We start from the raw sequence: 19,956 nt of genomic DNA, 5'->3' as shown, positions 1-19,956 counted from the left end.
CAGCTTTCTCTGAATTCTCCATGTAAATTATCCTCAAGACATATCGATTTTATAATTATGAAGGAAATAAAAATATTGACATGATTGAGAATCTTACCTGTTCCTCGCAAGATTCTGCCGGCTGTCCGATTGTCTTCTGAGGCTGTTGACCTTTTACTGTGGAGGAACGGAGGAGCAGCTTTGCTAAACTGAAATGGCTCATCTCCTACAAAGTGCCACATATGCTCATTAAGTGGCTTTTTGTGGGAGAAAAGAAGAAATGAAAAGAGATGTGACTGGATGAATGGTATGAGGTATAAATTATAACTCAATAAGGTGTATTAAAAAAAGAGAAATGGGAAATGGAAAGAGCTGGGGATGCTGAAACTGAGGGTGATTGTGGCTTTTAAATTCATTTTCAAATATATAGTAGAAACAAGTCATCTAATTTTCAATTAGCACCAAGAGGAAGGAGTGGGGCAAGAATACGAGGGAAAGAGATAGGAACAGAAAAGCTCTCCCTGCCCTCCTTGTAGTTCCTGCCCTCCTTGTAGTTCCTACCTTCTGTCTTGAACATTCCCTGCTGCTGAAGTTCTCCTTGCCTCATGACCCCGGGGCTACTCACATATCATCAATACGTCCTTCTGCTATAGTCAGCTGAGGGCAGATCCAGATTTTTAACTCTAGCAAGCTTTGCAATAAATGCGGGCACATTTATTCATATTTTTTTTGCCCTTGTATAAATATTTTATTATTTTTAAAAATGTTTATTTATTTTGAGGGAGAGAGTGTGTGCACACACAAGTCGGGGAGGGGCAGAGAGACAGGGAGAGAATCCCAGGCAGGCTCTACGCTCAGCATAAAACCCGACACCCGCCTTGATCTCACCACCATGAGATCACGATCTGAGCTCAAATCAAGAATCAGACACTTAACCCACTGAGCCACCCAGGCATCCCATTCCCCTTATATAAATATTTTAAACATTAGGAAAACCTATTCAAGTTTCAAATTTATCAGATTTATCTCTAGCACTAGCTAGTTGTTGATGTTTCTTAAAAAGATGTACAAGGATAGTAACAGATTTTTTTCTATAACATTAAATAATTAACACATTCTCATGTTTCTGAGTATTATGATATTTAAAAAAATTTTTTTAATGTTTATTTATTTTTGAAGAGAGACAGAACATAGTGGGGGAGGGGCAGAGAGAGAGGGAGACACAGAATATGAAGCAGGCTCCAGGCTCTGAGCTGTCAGCACAGAACCTGACACGGGGCTCAAACCCACAAACCATGAGATCATGACCTGAGCTGAAGTCAGATGCTCAACGAACTGAGCCACCCATGCACCCCTATGATATTTTTTAATGTTTATTTATTTTTGAGAGAGAGAGAGAGAGAGAGAGAGAGAAAGTGCACAAGAACACGAGAGGGGCAGAGAGAGAGGGAGACAGAGGATCTGAAGCAGGCTCAGTGCTGACAGCAGAGACCCCAGTGTGGGGCTCAAACTCATGAACTCTGAAATCATGACCTGAGCTGGAGTCCTTCACTTAACTGACTGAGCCACCCAGGCCCTCTGAGATTTTTTTTAATGTAGTGATTATCAAAAAGAAATTTAAAATAATCTTTGAATGGAAAGTTTTCAATATAGACATTTCATCATTTTATTTATTTAAAAATCAGTGTTTATAATTTTTATTTCATTTTACTTTTTTTTTTTTTTTTACATTTATTTATTTTTGAGACAGAGAGAGACAGAGCATGAACAGGGGAGGGTCAGAGAGAGGGAGACACAGAATCTGAAACAGGCTCCAGGCTCTGAGCTGTCAGCACAGAGCCGGACGCGGGGCTCGAACTCACGGACCGCGAGATCATGACCTGAGCCGAAGTCTGCCGCTTAACCGACTGAGCCACCCAGGCGCTCCTTTAAGATTTTAGTCACAATCTCTACACCCAACACGGGGCTTGAATTTACAACCCCAAGATCAAGTGTCACATACTCCACCGACTGAACCAGTCCAGCGCCCCAGTGTTCATAATATTTATTTTAATATTAATAATGGCAAATACTTCTTAAGCATTTCTGAAACATTATATTATTTGAATCTCACAACATCCCTAGCAGGTGAGTAAGGTTACTATCCTTGTAGAATAGATGCAAAAAGTTGAGACTTCAAGTGAATTGATTTGTCCGTGGTCATATGAACCAAGACAGCGAACCACATCTTACCCTAGAGCTTCCAATCCTGATTCTCCATTCTGCTTTTGGCTGTTCCTGCCATGATTTGGGGAAGTGGGGCATGCTTTTATCTTCCTTGTTTATTTGCTTTATCTTACATGCAGGTGCTACAGTAATTGCAAGAGCAGGCATCCAGCATGCAGAGCAGTTTCTCGAGACTTTGTCATTATGTTGGTCACACTCCACGTTTTATAAGTAACACTTTTTTAATAAAACCAAAGGGACGAACTTAAGGCAGACAAAAATCGAGCATGTGTTTGAATTTGCAAAGCCTGCAGAGTTGGGGCTATAATTCTATAAGCCTCTGGAGTAAATAACATTTCACATTCATGTATTCAGATAGCAAAAAAAAAACAAAAAAACAAAAAAACAAAAAAAACCTTGGCATTTTCCTCAGCTGAGTCGAGTATCACTACATCTTTTTTCTAGTTCTGCTTTTGTGAAACACAGCCCTGCCATATATGTCCCTTTCATGGGTGGTCATGATGAAGAATATACTCTCGTGGAGTGATGCTAAATTCTTTAGAAATTAATAACCTGTTTAAAAACGGCAAAATTATCCCCCCATCATCTCCTTTTTTTTTTTTTTTTTTTTGTCAAAGACCCATATTTGTTTCTAGTAAAATATGTGTTTCCACTGGAAAAACTTAACCTCCTGGTACATTTTTTGTATGACTCTGATGTCCAAGGAATTAATTTATCAAGTCAAGATTTTTTTTTACCCATTATTTATTTTTGCATATTCATTAAATAGTTCCCTTTTTTTCTTCAAATTTTTATTTAAATTCTAGTTAGTTAACATTCAGTGCACTATTGATTTCAGAAGTAGAATTCAGTGATTCATCACTTACATATAACACCCAATGCTTATCTTTTCTTATCATCAAATGTACCTCATCAGGGATTCTGGCCTATAAACTCTAGACGGAAACTAGTTGGTATATTGCTAATCCTAGAATAATTATGTAAAGAAAAGAAAGCTTCCCCCCAACCTCAAAGAGACAAAAAATAATGATTCACTAATTATGACATTGGTTTCCTAAAATTAGCGGAGATCATTGTCCCAATACAATAGTGGCTAAAACAGGTCAAATCAGGGCAATTTTAGTTCATTTATATGTGATCCTTTCAGCAAAATTTGTTTTTTACCCAACTGTAATGGCTAGAGATACTCAGAAACTAAATTGAATGGCTAGAATTGCCAAAAGGAGATTAGCAATGACATTTATTTTTGAAAATTAATTATACCTTGATTTTTTTTTTGGAGAAAAAATAAGAGGTTTGAAGTGACTCATGAAAAAAGACAGACGTTTTATTTACATAGAAAGAAGGTCACTTACAGTAATTTATTGTTAGTAAAGCTGTGTATAACACAAGATTCGTATTGTGTTTGAGATTTTCATTAGAAAACTGAGAAGCCAAAGGCAGTTGTCATTCATTGAATGCTACTGTATGCCAGGCAGCATGCTCTGTGCTTTCCTCTACTTAATTTTACTTTTACAGCAAACCTAGGCCAAGGGGTAGGAAGTGTTATGGTGCTTATTTTTGTAGATGTGGAATATAGTCTTACCATTAGTGTAAGATCACACAATTGATAGTTGTCACGGTGGAGATCTGTTTGCCTCCAGGGTCTAAGTTCTTTCCAATGAGTCAGATGGCATGCTTGTGCAGACCAGATGGCCAAGCTGACGACCTGCAGGGTAACTACTAGTTCCCAATGTCGAGTTGTCAATATCATTCTGTTTTCCCACATGAAGAATTACTCAGACCTTACTGAGTCCTGTTATGCCACATGGAGCGGAGTAACTAGCATACATCCACATTTCCCCCTGGGATTTGGGATTTGGAACTCCTGGAATTTCCACTCCTTTCTCTTTCCCCTCCTGCTGTCCTTGCTGTGGCAGCCCGGTAAGACACTCCCAAGACTTGCAGAGACACTTCGAGCTGTTTCACCTTCTTGTTCCTTCTCTATAGCCCTGCAGTGCCAGCCAAGCCAATTAAATGATAAGGCACAAATGAGAGAAACTTTTCAATGTTTACTGTCCTCTTGGAGGCTCTTTCCTCCCGACTACCAAGAGAAAAGAAATTTATCTCATAAAGAATACTTCGAGGGGCGCCTGGATGGCTCAGTCGGTTAAGCGTCCGCCTCTTGGTTTCAGCTCAGGTCATGACCTCACGGTTCCTGAGTTTGAGCCCTGCCTGGGGCTCTTCGTTAACAGTGCGGAACCTGCTTGGGATTCTCTGTCCCCCTCTTTCTCTGTCTCTCCCCTGCTAGCTCTCTACCTCTCTCTAAATAAATAAATAAATAAATAAATAAATAAATAAATAAACATTAAAAAAATACTTTGAATTCTGAGGATTTATCTGTTATCTGAAGATGTCAGATATGTGATTACTGAACTGTATTCAATTGCCTTCTCCTATTAACTCCTCTTTACCAAGGTCAGGTATACAGGACGGAAGCCTTGATAATTCTCCTATTTTCCAATGGGACTCTTTCCCTTTTGTCTTTCTCCCAATTAGATTAGTGTGCCACCTCCAAGGATGGACACATCAAGCTGGTGTAAAGCTACACTCTACCTCCCTCCCTTTATCAACCCAACACATTTATTGAGTGCCTAGTAGTGCCAGGAACTGTTAAGTGCTGGTTGCACAACGAAACTACTTAGTTTCTACCTTCACGGAGCTGATAGTTTAAATAGATATAAATCAAGTAACAACATGCAAATGTAATGGCAAAATTTGAAAATTGGTGAGGAAGTGCAGGGCCACAGATGCATATATAGAGAAGGACTTGACCTACTATCAAGATCAGTGTGGCCCCAGAGGACATCCCAGAGGAAGTGGCTATTTGACCGGCATATGCTTTTCAAGGGTTTGTTAATAATTGGCAAGAAAGACCCTTGTAGTTTTCTTTTTGTTTACCACCTTCAGCTAGGCACCTTGCATACATCTGGTATATATATATATTTTTAAATGTTTATTATTTAATTTTGAGAGAGGAAGCGAGTGAGGGTGAACAGGGGAGGGGCAGAGAGAGCGTCTAGAAAGAGGATCTCTGTCAGCACAGAGCCCGATGTGAGGCTCAAACTCATGAACCTCGAGATCACAAGCTGAGCCAAAGTCGGATGCCCAACTGGCTGAGCCACCCAGGTGCCCCATCTGGTACATTTTTATTACAGTGTGTTTCAGTTTTACAAGTCTGTTCCACACAGTGCATTCGTGTCCCCTGGAGACAGGGGCTCTGTCAGTGACCCTCGAACTTGCAATTGTCAGCCGAATGTCTCCTCTCGCTCCTGGTAGACTGCCTGGGGAGGGGGCTGTTATGGCAGCACAGGAACTTTCCCACAAAGTCTTGAAGCTTTCTCAAACCCGCTTTTGTGGATTTTGTTCATTCTTTAAAATGAACGTTGGCCCTTTTTTGGTATGTAGTGTCATCTTGTTTGTTTTTAATGAGCATTTTTTATTTTATTAAAAAAAGATCCCTGTGATTTCCTTGCTTTCATCTCAGACCTTTTCAGAGCACCACGCTCTGCATATTTTTAGTGTTTCTAAACAAATATGAACACGTTGCCCCTAGTTTTTGTTTGGTCCTTACATCACAAAGCATGTAATAAACAACTAGCAATTCTCCGAAAACAAAGCTGTAGGCAGGGAAACAGAGCCACCCATTAAATCCCTAAGAGAACAGAGAGCTTTCTTCATTTTCTCAAAGTGCTCATCCTTTCCTGACTTTGGCCTACACCCCAAGCTCCTCTATGGCAGTGGACTCTCTGAGGTTTGGCCTTGGTCACTGTTTAATGATAGTGTTGTTATGCTTCGTGGAGGACCAGAATTAAAAATGACACCATTCAGTTTGTTGATAGGCGTGACAGAACAGTCTTGTTACTATTTGTTTCAACTGTTGTTACATGATTATATGATTAAGGCCACTCCTTATTTGTAGGGGGTGGGTGGGGTCTCCAGTGAAGGGTGCGATCATTAGTTATGTTTATCAACACAGTCTTTCCAATCTGTTGGGAAGTGATATGAACTTTAGACCAGAAAGATGGATAGGGTGGGGAGGTCTGTGCCTACTGATAGAGCTAGATCCTCCTATGGAAAGCTTTGCAGGAAATGAATCAACGGTCTGCTCTTGTTAGTGGGAAGGGAGATATCAAAGCAAAGACTAACAGTGGGTACAAAAGGCACCCAGGGCAGTTATAGTAGTTATGGTAGTTATGTACTAGCCCTTTAGGTTAGGTGATAGTTTGATAGAAATCAAAATGTGGCAAAAAGAGTGTTTCTGCTGTAAGCTTGACAGCTTCCCAATATAACATTTTCTTCTCATGAGATCAATGGTGATATTAACAGATAGGATATTTTTATTGTATAATAATAGGTGACAACATTTGGAGGATCTGCCTAACTCCATGAAGTAATGTTTTCCAAATAAGCATTGCATGATGTCACTAAATCCATTCAAAATGCAAGATAGACCACTATCGGACTTCAGTATTACAGAGTATGGAGAGCTTATTGAAATGGCTTCCGTTCCACATTGAAACTGATCTTTGAGAAATTATTCCTTGTCATGTTTTGCTATACATTCAAAGAAAGACAACCACAATCATCTTAAAAGGCTAATACAACACTTCTCCCTTTTCCAACTATGTATGGGTGTGGGGCCAAATACAGAAGCAGATATGAGAATCCAGCTGTCTTCTACTAAGCTGGACGTTAAAAGATTATCAAAATTATAAAACAGTGCCTCTCTTCTCACTAATTTTTTTTTTTTTTTTTTAGTTTTAGGATATATAGTTATTTTAAATAAATTTTATTGCTTATTTTAGCATGTAATAGGTTTATTATTGTCTTTTTTTCTCAAAGAATTAAAGAGATATTTAAATAATCTATCAGTTTAAATTGCTTATGTGGTACAATCAATGGATGTAAGTTGTATAAGCAAAACTCTTTGGGGTCTTCAGTAATTTCTAAGAATGGAAAGTAGTCTTGAAACCAAAAAGTTTCTCAAACCACTAATTTGCCTAGTAACACCCTTTCCACCCATGTCTCTGTTCAAATGGCATATGTTTAGAGAGCCCTATCTAAAAATAGCAATCTTTTAGTTTTGTTTCCTGCACTTATCATCAGCAGACGTTGTATTATGTATCTATGTATTTATTAGCTATTCTCTCTATGAAAATGTAGGTTCTATTAGGGAAGAGAGTTTTGTCTGTCTTGTCCATTACCTTATCTCCTTCACCTACTATAGTACCTGGCACATCGTGGCTATTCAGCAACTATCTGTTGAAATAATGAAAATATTTCCTATGTGGATATTTTCCCCGTAGTACTAAAGCTTTAGAGATGCCATGTGTAATTCTTTTTGATTATGCCTCACACTTTTGCCGTTGTTTTGAGTCTCTTTTGGGTTTTTATACTACCGAACACATCCAATCAGTTTTTACACAGTGTTCTCTTCTGCTTCAACCCCCTTATCACCCTCTTCCCACAACACGTTCATATGGGTATGAGATTCCATATTTCCTGCCAAGAACAGCTGCCACCATGGCCAGACATGGTCTCTTGACTGCACATCTCATCCTAGGTATGCTGGAGCCCTCAAGGGAGAATTACGTGATGTTCTATTGCAAAATGGAAAAGAATGCCTCTTTGCAGCACTCTTTCTGAGAGGGCACAAAACTTACCATACAGTTTTTTTAATGTTTATTTATTTTTGAGAGAGAGACAGAGACAGAGACAGAGTGTGAGTAGGGGAGGGGCAGAGAGAGAGAGAGAGAGAGAGAGAGAGAGAGAATCTGAAGCAGGCTCCAGGCTCTGAGCTGTCCGTGCAGAGCCTGATTCAGGGCTTGAACTCACAAACCGTGAGATCGTGACCTGAGCCAAAGTCAGAGGCTTAACCGACTGAGCCACCCAGACATGCCTACTGTGGAATTTTTAAGGAAAAAGCCCTTGCCATTGTTTATTTGTGGCTTCTCCCTCTCCAGTGGCCCTGAATGGACTCTGTGGGAGAATGTAGAGCCCAATCTGAATTAAGAACACGAAGATCTACTTAGACTCATCTCTTCCCTAACAATAAATGCTGTGCTGGCATAAGCCCATCTGTACACCTGACTTCTTTCGTTAGAGCAGGACCTCAACCTTGGCCACATATTTGAACCAACTGAGGAACTTCAAAGTGCTGATACCTATGCTGCACCCACAGAAATTCTGACAGCAGCCTCATCAGTGAGAATATTTAAAGCTCCCCAGATGATTCTAATGTGCATACCTGGGTGGGTTGTCCCTCAGAGGCTCCTCAGTCCTCTCCACAGGGACTCTGTCATGCCTATCCCTCTGGATCATTGGATACACCCAGCCATAGTTTTTCCCCTCCCCCAAGAATTGAATGTTTCATGAAACTAGTAATTACTACTTCTGGTAATTTCAATGGAGAAACAAGTCTCTTGCTAATTCAGGATATACCTGAACTGGAATGGGATCAATTGAATGAGAATCAGCCTTTCTCTTCTCCTAAGTGCACAGTGGGAAATAAAATATCTTCTGTATCATGTGGTGGTCATATTCAAACTGAGGCATCATCTCCAGTCACTGCCTTAAACACACACCCTAGACTAACAGTCTTAAACTCTTTTCCATTTCCTTAAACCTATGAAGTTCATTGGAAGTTCATATTTGTTTGTAGAGCTGGGTACCTCTCTTTAGAACAGCTTTTCTCACCCTTTTGCCTTACACACTTCAAGGCATCTCAGAATCATCACAGTCCACTGGAAAATAAACCTTCACTACCACAGGCGAGGGTAGAGGTTCCCTCCCTGATTGATTTTCCTCCGCATCCTGCACATTTCTACATCACAGTGCCATATTCTGTTACAGTTGCCTGACTCTCTTGTTTGATCATGAACCCCTAAAAACAGACCATGTATTTTTCTTAATTTTTGAATGATAAGCATCCATACAGAGCATAATGCATAACAAACCATCACTAAGTGCCTGTTAAGTAGATGAATGACAGGTGAATAAGCATATTATATGCTGGGAATAATTAATTAGTGAATATTTTATGAAATATTTATATCCAAAGTGTTCTTAGGGAGTAGATATTCATAACTTGTATTTTGCATGTGATATCCAAATAGTCATATGTTTATCTTGGGTCATACTCCTACATGCATATATATACATTCTTATGTACCACATCCCAGATCTAAGAATTCCTGACTTTAATTCAGTGCCCTGGCTGTTTAGAATTTTCTGCAGGTTTTTTTGTTGATGTTGTGCTTCTTGACTTTGATTTTGGTTGGTTAAAAATGGTTTAGGTGCTGCTATGTGACAAAGTACTCTCCTGAATATAAGTCAGATATTTGCAGGGAGTGCTTACATTCTTGGGTTGTCCAGTTACCACAACTCATGCGATCTCCCTAATGGTTGAAACCATGCCCACTGACATTCCATAGTAAATGCTCAAGTATTTCCTTTGAAATACATGAGATCACTAATATAGCACAACATATGGTAAGGTGAATTGCATAGTACTTGCACTTAACCTATATAAAATTTTAAAGCAACAGAAAGAGTAAAAAGATGAGTGAGAAATAGTATTTTAAATAATGCAGGCTATGTTACTTGGCATTCTATTTAATTAGGTTATGCCTAAGAGTGAACATAAAATAGAAATATGAATATGCTCTGCCTTCATACAGTCTCAGTTCCTATGTGTCTCTTAGAACTCAGGCATCGTGCTGCATTGTATGTGAGTTTGGAGATGAAAGATATGGTTTATTTTTCATTCAGTATGTCCCCTAAACCTGAGCCAGCCATCACCTCTGTTATCAACCAGAGAAACTGATCTGATCAAGTACTGGAGAGAAAACCAGTCATGTTGGATTCACTGAGAGGCAGTAGATTGTTTTCCAGCATAGTACCCTTAAATTTTTTTTTCATTTTAAAACCTACTTCTCCATTAGGTAAGATTTTTCTGTATGTATGGGAAATTATATTTCTGCATATTTTATGACTTATATGTTATAGATGCTGTATATATTATATTGTTGATAATATAGAAATTTTAAAAAAGTTTATTCATTTTGAGAGAGACAGAGACAGAGGCAGCGTGAGTGGGGGAGAGGCAGAGAGAGACAGAGAAAGACAGAGAATCCCAAGCGGGCTCTGCCCTGTCAGCACAGGGCCCAATGCGGGGCTGAAACTCACAAAACCATGAAATCATGACCTGAGCTGAAACCAAGAGTTGGACGCTTAACCGACTGAGTCACCCAGGTGCCCCAGATAATATAGAACATTTTGTGTAAAGAAATTATTTGTATGATTTTCTAGTCGATAATGGTGCATTGAGTACATGCTGAAAGTCACCTTATCCTATCTGCTACAAGCTCAAACATCAGAGCAAAACATTTTTTAAATTAATAAACATAGTGTTTCTAGAAAACAAGAAAGAGAGATTTCTGTAGACTGGAGTAAGTATATTTCCCTAAAAGAAACAAGCAATGGGGAACAAATGAAGTTCAGAACAGTCTGAGCTATGAAGTCAGTCCATAGGCAGGAAAGGGTTGGGACCCAGGTGAATGCTGGGGAAAAGACTCTGGCATCTTTATGCCCACACAAGTTGTGTACATAACTCAGGGCCACATGTGTGCAACTTGTGTAAAACTGCATGCTGGGAAAGATGCCACCTGCTTTCTACTCTCGCAGCCGAGCTTAGGATAGCAGTACCTCCTGCCATTTAGCTTGGGTCTCTTGTGGCACAGCTTGTATAGATATGGGAGTCTGGAGCTGAGCCTTAGCAGGAGCAAGTCTGGAAATGGAACTTGAAGAGTGCAGCCCTGAGTGCCAGGCTTGCAGGGGAGTCAGACTGCCAATAGAGCCTATGCAGAGGCCACCACAGACTTGATGTAAGAGATGCCCTAGGAGGCCCTCGGAGGAGATATCCCATGGAAAATGACTACATAGGCACTTCACAAAGACAATATGAACAGACAGCAAACTTGGTGAACAGAAAAGCTGACAGTGAGGAAAATAGACATATGAGCACAACCAAAAAAGGACTTCAAAATAAGCACTTTTTTATTTTTTAATGTATTCATTTTATTTTTGAGAGACAGAGAGAGAGAGCGAGAGCAGGGGAAGGGCAGAGAGAGAGGGAGACAGAGGACTGAAGCAGGCTCTGTGCTGACATGGGGCTCAAACTCACAAACTGTGAGATCATGACCTGAGCCAAAGTCAGAGGTTTAATTGACTGAACCACCCAGGCACCCGCAGAATAAGCACTTTTGATGCCATTAGCAAGATAAGAGACTATAGCCATGAGAGGAGAATGAAACTTTAAAAATGAGAATATGGGATTATGCAACAAGAACAGATAATTGTGAAAAATAAATTATTAGAAACACTGAAGATAAAAATATAGTTATTGAAATTAAAAATAAAACTATAAAAGTAGACTGAATACAGCGAACATAGCAGAAAAATGAACCCACTGGGATAATAAAATGAACTTATCCCACAATTTAACACAAAGAATTAAAGAGCTAGAAAATATGGCTTGGAGTATGGCTTATAAATTAAGAAACTCCTCAAGGAAAGGACAGTAGGCATAATGTAGACAACATCTCAAAGGAAGATTGATAATTTTATGAATCTAAAGACAGATAGGAGTTTGAAAAAATTTGCTAAGTGATGAGAAATATTAAAGCACAATATTTATACTTAGACACGTAGTATTAAAACTTCAGTACATTACCGGGGCGCCTGGGTGGCTCAGTCGGTTAAGCGGCCGACTTCGGCTCAGGTCATGATCTCGCGGTCCGTGAGTTCAAGCCCCGCGTCGGGCTCTTGCTGACAGCCCAGAGCCTGGAGCCTGTTTCAGATTCTGTATCTCCCTCTCTCTCTGACCCTCCCCCATTCATGCTCTGTCTCTCTCTGTCTCAAAAATAAAATAAATGTTAAAAAAAAAAAATTAAAAAAACTTCAGTACATTACCAATCCTAAGATTTACAAGGGTAAAAGAGAGTATCTACAAATGAACAAGGATCTGACTGAAGACTGATTACTTATCAATGGCTTTGGATGCCAGAAAACCATAGAGTAATATCTTCAAAAATTTTAGGAGAAATAAATATTTTAATTTAGAAATTTGTACCTAGCCAAACTATCACTCAGAAGTGATAGTGAAATAAAGAAATTTCCAGGTATATAAGGACTCAGAAAGTTTATCTCCTTTAGAATGAGTCTCCCAGACAGTAGTAGAAGATAAGATGTAAAAGTGAACTCTCCTCTAAAAATATGTCTGTCTGAGTGCTGACTGTATAAAATAACATTAATCATTCAATTTAACGTGGTTGATAAGTTGGAAATAAAATTTCCAATCAACAATATTACAGGATTTGCGTGGAGAAAGATTGTGAAAGGTGAGTAAAAGTATGGGACCAAGAAAACCACATCAGTTCAGATCTTCAGAGTGTCTGGCTCTTCTTTGAAACTCACTGTCCCCACCCTCAGGTCTGGAGGAGTGGCTCAGAGATTTTGTCTAGGGGGAAAGTCAGGCTGTAAGAACAGAGAGCAACATAGTTCTTTCTAAGGGAAATGACTTTATCTGGAGTGATTGTAAGGAAGTTCAAGCCTAAAGGCACTGTTAAAAATTGTGGAGATTTTGGTGGTAGACAACTTGAGAGGAGGCTGATAGTCCTTCAGAGCAACTTGTTAAACCACAGATCAGCTCTATGTTTAATGGAGAAAAACAAGGAAAAATAAAGCAAAGAGAACACCTCCTGCCAGTAGAACAAAAGACTGGCCTCAAAGACTATCCCTCTAAAGAAGTTTAAATCTAACTGAATCAGACTGTAGAGCAATTCATTCCCCCAAGGTATTCTTGAGACAATGGAGCAAGCAATTGACAATTAGTGGAGCCCACAAACTGGGTATGATACCAAGAGAGGAAGATTGACTAAAATAAATTCATAATCTGTACTAGAATACACCAAAATCTTCATGGACATATGTAAAGTAGTCATTAGGAGCAAAGTTAGGGGCAAGAAAAGGAAAAAAAAAAGAGAGAGAGAGAGAGAGAGAAATGGCACAGAAAATAACATCGGAAAATTTTTCATTGTGTGTAACTATGAGATTGTGAAACATTTTATAATAAAATATATATATATATAAATTTATGCCACTAAATTTAAAACCTAGATACTATTTTTATTTATTTATTTTTGTTATAGCACAACTTATATATTTTAAATGGACAAAAAAATTAGTATCGTTTACAGTATCTTAAGATAAATTGCCTTTGAATGGGAGCTTCCTTTCCAGTACTTTGAGGTCTACAAGACGTATCTAGAAAATTTACTACTGTGGAAAATGAAGACTGCTTAAATCGAATGGGAGGGGGGTAGGGGGAGGGCCTGTGGTTTTTCTTTTTGATTAATTGCTGTAACACTGTCCTTCGGGCGGCTGAGGGAGTTTCATGTTTTCTTTAGACATCATTAGGTGCCGGAGTTCTTGCAGGACGACTTTGATGCTATATGAATTCTGCCATTTTGCTAGCACTGATATGGCTCTTGGGTCCACCACTCCATTAGAACTATTAACTACATTCATATTAATTTTTGTTACAAATCTTACAAAGGGGGGTGCTTCTGGGTATTTAGGTCCACATTCTATTTTAAGGCTGTATATTCAGTTTTCATAAATTGTTCTTGGAGGCCCAATTATCATCCCTGTCCATCTTGTAAGTGTCATGTCTTCGTCATCTTCTAGACCCCAGCTAACTGTGCCATCTCCTACTCCTTTCTGGCCTTCTTCCAGTTCTTCCAACGGTCGAAAATTGCGAGGGACTTTTACTCCCGAGCCCGTGGTGGCTGCCATCTTGCATCGCTGTCACTCGAAGGCCGGCCCCTTCTTCCCCTAGATACTATTTTTAAACCTAAGGGGGGAAAATGGCCAAAACTAACTCAAGGAGTAGGAACTCTGATTAAGCTATTAAATATTTAAAAAATAGAAATAGTAGAGTTCTTCATATTAAAAAATATAAGTAGTAAATGATTTTGAGAAAATTTCTCTTCTTTAAAGAATACATAATTGTGTCTTATACAAACTGATTTGTGGGAAGAGAAGAAAGGGAAAGGAGAAGAGGAGAGGAAATTTAAAAACCCAGAAACACACACATATACGTGTATGAAATAAGGTATGGTCATTAAACACTGAGGGAAATAATTCAATATAATAGTGTTAGAACAATTGACTTCCCATTTAGGAAAAAAATTCCAATTAGATTCTTATCCTACACTATACGTAAAAATTAATTACGGATGGAATAGGAGAATAAAGTAATAATAATAAATAAAATAAGTTATTGGAGAATTTAACAGGAAAATATCTTCATGAGTTAAGAGCAGGTAAAACTTCCTTGGAAAAGATACACACAAACACACAGATACAAACAGAAGTGAAAATCAGCAAAATCTTGACACAATTCAACACATTAAATTTTTAAAACATATAGAACAAGGTGCCCATTAAACAAAGTTAAAATACAAGAATTATATTGTAACAAAATACTTGCATTATATCCAACATATGCAAATACATTTTTAAATTTTATTTATTATCCAAACAAAAGGCCTCACGTGTTTATCACTAAACCAATCTACTATTGCAAAAGCATAGAAATAGAGGAAAATCGTATTCCCAATAAAACATGTTCTATCATCCAGGTAGACGTGATGTTACAGAGTGATATGATAGGAGCAAGGGACCTCATACAGCACAAATACATGTGCCATTTCTTGTGTGATTCCTTATAGACCCAGCTTATAGACCGTTCCCATGTCTCCTCTTAGAGTTGTACCTGATTTTATTACCAGCTTCCATCCGAATACACTGGGGACTGCCATGATCCTGCTCTTGTTTCCTGGCCAGAAATTGCATTATCCTGAGTCTTATGAGAAGACAATGTAGTGCATGGGGCCAGTGAGCTCAGGTCTCTCAGAAAGCCCCCCTGTAGCCCATGGTGACAGAAGGATTTACCATGGCAAGGAACAGTCTCATAAATAATTTTTTTAAATGATTATGGGGGCACCTGGGTTGCTCAGTGGGTTAAATGCCGACTTCGGCTCAGGTCTTAATCTTGTAGTTCATCAGTTAGAGCCCTGCATGCGACTCTGTGCTGACAGCTCAGAGCCTGGAGCGTGCTTCAGGTTCTGTGTCTCCCTCTCTCTCTGCCCCTCCCCTCCTCATGCTCTGTATCTGTCTCTCTCAAAAATAAATAAACATTAAAAAAAAATTAATGTGGGGCACCTGGGTGGCTCAGTCAGTTAAGTGTCTGACTTCAGCTCAGGTCATGATCTCGCGGTCTGTGAGTTCCAGCCCCGCGTTGGGCTCTGGGCTGATGGCTCAGAGCCTGGAGCCTGCTGCCGATTCTGTGTCTCCCTCTCTCTCTGACCCTCCCCCATTCATGCTCTGTCTCTCTCTGTCTCAAAAATAAATAAAAACGTTAAAAAAAAAATTAATGATTATGGAACATACAAAAACCTAGTTTTAAAAAGGGTGATTTAGGGGCGCCTGGGTGGCTCAGTCGGTTAAGCGGCCGACTTCGGCTCAGGTCATGATCTTGCGGTCTGTGAGTTAGAGCCCCGCGTCGGGCTCTGTGCTGACAGCTCAGAGCCTGGAGCCTGTTTCAGATTGTGTCTCCCTCTCTCTGACCCTCCCCTGTTCATGCTCTGTCTCTCCCTGTCTCAAAAATAAATAAAACATTAAAAAAATAATTTTTTTTAATAAAAAATAAAAAATAAAAAGGGTGATTTAGGGACACCTGGATGGCTCAGTTGGGCAAGCATCCAACTCAGGTCATGATCTCACAGTTCATGGGCTCACGCCCTGCATCCATCTCTGCCATGATAGCCCAGAGCCTGCTTGGGATTCATTCTCTCCCTCTCTCTCTGTGCCTGTCCTCTGCTTGCCCACCTGCGTGCATGCTCTCTCTCTCAAAATAAATAAATGGACATTTTGAAAAGGTGATTTATAGAAGATGTTTAAATGGTCAGTAAACATGAAAAATTGCTCGGTGTCACTAATAACCAGGCAAATGCAGACCCAAACAAGATGAGACACTATTTCACACATCAGATTGGCAAAAAATAAAAAAAATCTAATGATGTTAATTGTTGGCAAGAATGTAGGAAAGCATATACTTGTATACACTGCTGAAGGTGTGTTTCACTTCAGTCACTCCAGAAGGTAATTTGAAAATACTGGTAAATCTCAAAATGTGCATTGCATATGACCTAGATATCTCATTTTTTTATGTGTCTAAAGGGAAATCTGTCTATACATACAGAGATGTTTCCTGTTGTTTATTTTAATAGTGAACAACTGAAAATGGCACAAGTGTTTACCAGTAGAGGAATAGATAAATAAAATGGTGTGCATACACACAGTGGATGACAGTTGAAAGGAATAATCTAGGTTTATAGGTATTGGTGTGAACCTTCCTTATAAAAATGTATTCACCTATAGTCATATAATCATGAGACTCTGCTTCTGACCAAGACGTGGGAACAGGGGTTGTTTCTTGCCTGAGACAACTGAAATACAAAAACAAAAACAAAGAATGACAAGATATATGAAAAAACAATTTACATTCACTAGACATTCAGCAACTTAGAAAAGTGATCCCCGAGACGCAGGAAACAAATGAGGTGAGCTCTTTGATTGCCCCATCTGACTGGCATGCGGGTTTCAAGGCTGTGCCATGGGATGGGACGGGGGTGGCCCCGGCAAAGCATGCTGGACTCTCTGAGCAGAGGAGAACGAGCTGAGAGTCTGGGAAGACCATCACGGCTGAGGTTCACAGGACACAATACTAAAGAGGAGAGGCTGCACAGAGAGAGAACTTGGACTTCAGAGGGTCACTCTTAAGTACTCAGGGTGCATGTATATAAGGAAACTATCCATGGCAGAGAAGGTACCACCTGAAAGGAATAGAGAGAATAGTGCCCAGCACCTACATAGGACCAGGAGTAGTACCTATTTCTACTATCCAGACTGGAAAAACTCAAGATTCACAGTGTGTTGGGTAGAACACATAGAAAATCTAGGTAGTTGACATACCTCTAGCCAGACTGATTTGGGGGAAAAAATAGAAAATACAAATGACCAATAGTAGAAATAAGAGAGTTAATATAATTATAAATTCTACAGATGTTAAAAGGATAATAAAGGAGTATGATGACAAAATATATGCCAATGAATTTAACAAGTTAGATGAAATGGACCAATTTTTTGAAAGACATGAGACACCAAAACTCACACAAGAAGAAATCTAAGGCACCTTGGTGGTTCGATCAGTTGAGCGTCCATCGGCTAAGGTCATGATCTCACGGTTTGTGGGTTCAAGCCCTGCATAGGGCTCTATGCTGACAGTGCAGAGACTGCTTGGGATTTCTCTCTCCCTCTCTGTCCCTCCCCCAGCTCAGTCTCTCTCTCCCTCAAAATAAATTTTAAAAAAATATTAAAACAAAAAAAAAGAAATCTAGAACCTAAAATAGCTGTGTATTTATCAAAAGGATTACATTTATAAAGTTCCTCCCACAAAGAAATCTTGATGTCCAAATGGTTTCACTGGTGAATTTTACTTAGCATTTAAGGAACAAATATTACCATTTCGACTCTATACCAACTCTTCCAGAAAACTGAAAAATAAGGAACACTTTCCAATTGGCCACCATTACTCTGACACCAAAACTAGACAAATATATCACAAGAAAATTACAGACCAATAACTTTCATGAATATAGGTGCAAATATTCTGAACAAAACGTATCCAAATTTAATGTAATATATTAAAGGGTATAATACATCATGACAAATTTGAGTTTTGTTTACCACAGAAAAGTGCAAGATTGGTCTCACATTAGAAAATCAATCCATGTAATTCACCATTTTAACAAACTAAAACCAAACAATCATCATCATCATCATCATCTCAATATTCTCAAAAATCACATTTGACCAAATCCATCATTCATTACACAAAAAACCTCTGAGCAGAGTGAGAAGGGGACTTCCTCAACCTGGTAAATAGCATTTATCAAAACCTCACAGCCAACATCATACTTTCCAGTAAAAGCATGAATGCATTCCCCCATATGATCAAGAATAAGGCAAAGACTGCCTTCTGACCACTTAAAAAAATTTTTTTAATGTTTATTTATTATTATTTTTTTTTTTTGAGAGAGAGAGAGACAGAGCGTGATGGGGAGGGGTAGAGAGAGAAGGAGACACATAACCTGAAGCAGGCTACAGGCTCTGAGCTGTCAGCACAGGGCCCGATGTAGGGCTCGAATTCACAAACCGGGAGATCATGACCTGAGCTGAAGTCGGATGCTCAAACGACTGAGCCACCCAGGCACCCCTAAAAGAATTTTGAAGTTTATTTATTTATTTTGAGAGAGAGCACATGAGTGGGGGAGGGACAGAGAGAGAGGGAGAGAAAAAAATCCCAAGCAGGCTGCATGCTGTCAGTGCAGAGCCCTATGCAGGCTCAAACCTACCAACCGTGAGATCATGACCTGAGCCATTGGGAAAAAAATTCAGTGCCCATTATAATTGATAGAATATGCATCCATTTCTAACCTGTGTCTTTCAAGCATTTTAATTACGACCAATTTATTTGTTTTAGTTCACACTATTGCTGCAGAACAATCATGCCAAAACTCAGTGGCTTAAGACAACAGTCATTATTTTCACTCACAAGTCTGTGGTTTGCTGGGAGCCTGATCTGCTGGACGAGGCTCATCTGATCTCAGATTGATTCATTCGTGTATTTCTAGGTTGACTGGCTTACTTATGTGTCGTCAAGTCTGCTGAAGGCTCCACTCTACTCTGGGCTGGAGTGATGTGTTGTAGCTGTTCCATGCGTGTCTCCTCCTTAACCTAGGACCAGCAAACAGGCCCAGATGTGACCTCACAGTGATGGCAAGGTTGCCAAAGCACAAGTGGCAATACGAAGACCTTTGAGGCTAGGTTTTGAACTGGCACATTGTCAATTCTATCTCATTCTATTGGTCAGATTGATTCCCTTGGCCAGGCTTAGGTCCAGAGCATGAAAAATAGACTTCACCTCTTAAATGAAGTAACTGCAAAGTCACATGGTAAGGAGTTCAAATACAGGGGGAATGGGGATAAAGAATCAGGGCCTTTAATGCAATATATAATACATTTCATGACTTAATATATACTTACATACGTATATATAAAATAAGACAAATTTTTATGATGGATTACTTACCCTTACTGTGTGTTTTGCTCTTTGATTGATGTAGTGCCACATCATGCTATGCCATTCCTTTTTAAAAAAAAAAAAAAAAAAAAAGGCTGATTGCCCCTGGATTGTTTCATGACTCAATGGGTCACCACTCACAGTTTGAAAAATACTCTTACCAGTGAGATAGGCTGTGTTGTGTGAATGGATCTTTCCGTCCTTGGATTCCCCAGGAAAGATTTACGTGAGGATTTGCACTCAAATAAAGACAGCCAGAAGGAAAGTAGCAAGCACAAAGAGTTTATTAGGGACTGTACACTCTCAAGGAGGAGAGTCCCGTGTGCCTGTGTGGTTCAGTGGGTTAAGCGTCTGACTGTTGGTTTTGGCTCAGGTCATGATCTCACGGTTTGTGGGTTCAAGTCCAGCTCTGGGCTGGCAGCATGGAGCCTGCTTGGGAT

At 39.4% G+C, this 19,956-nt stretch overlaps 1 protein-coding gene and 1 pseudogene across 1 annotated transcript in view; one reads left to right on the top strand and one right to left on the bottom strand.

The window, feature by feature from the left end:
• MTHFD2L (methylenetetrahydrofolate dehydrogenase (NADP+ dependent) 2 like) overlaps positions 1 to 19,956 on the top strand; it is a 144,894-nt gene that overhangs the window by 81,737 nt on the left and 43,201 nt on the right. The gene's annotated exons all lie outside the window — the stretch shown is intronic.
• Positions 13,454 to 14,103, bottom strand: LOC122218148 (annotated as a pseudogene).

Source organism: Panthera leo, chromosome B1, assembly GCF_018350215.1.
Source record: "Panthera leo isolate Ple1 chromosome B1, P.leo_Ple1_pat1.1, whole genome shotgun sequence".
Classification (NCBI taxonomy): Eukaryota; Metazoa; Chordata; class Mammalia; order Carnivora; family Felidae; genus Panthera; species Panthera leo.
Note: the sequence above shows the minus strand (reverse complement) of the source record. Positions and strands in the feature narration are given on the sequence as shown.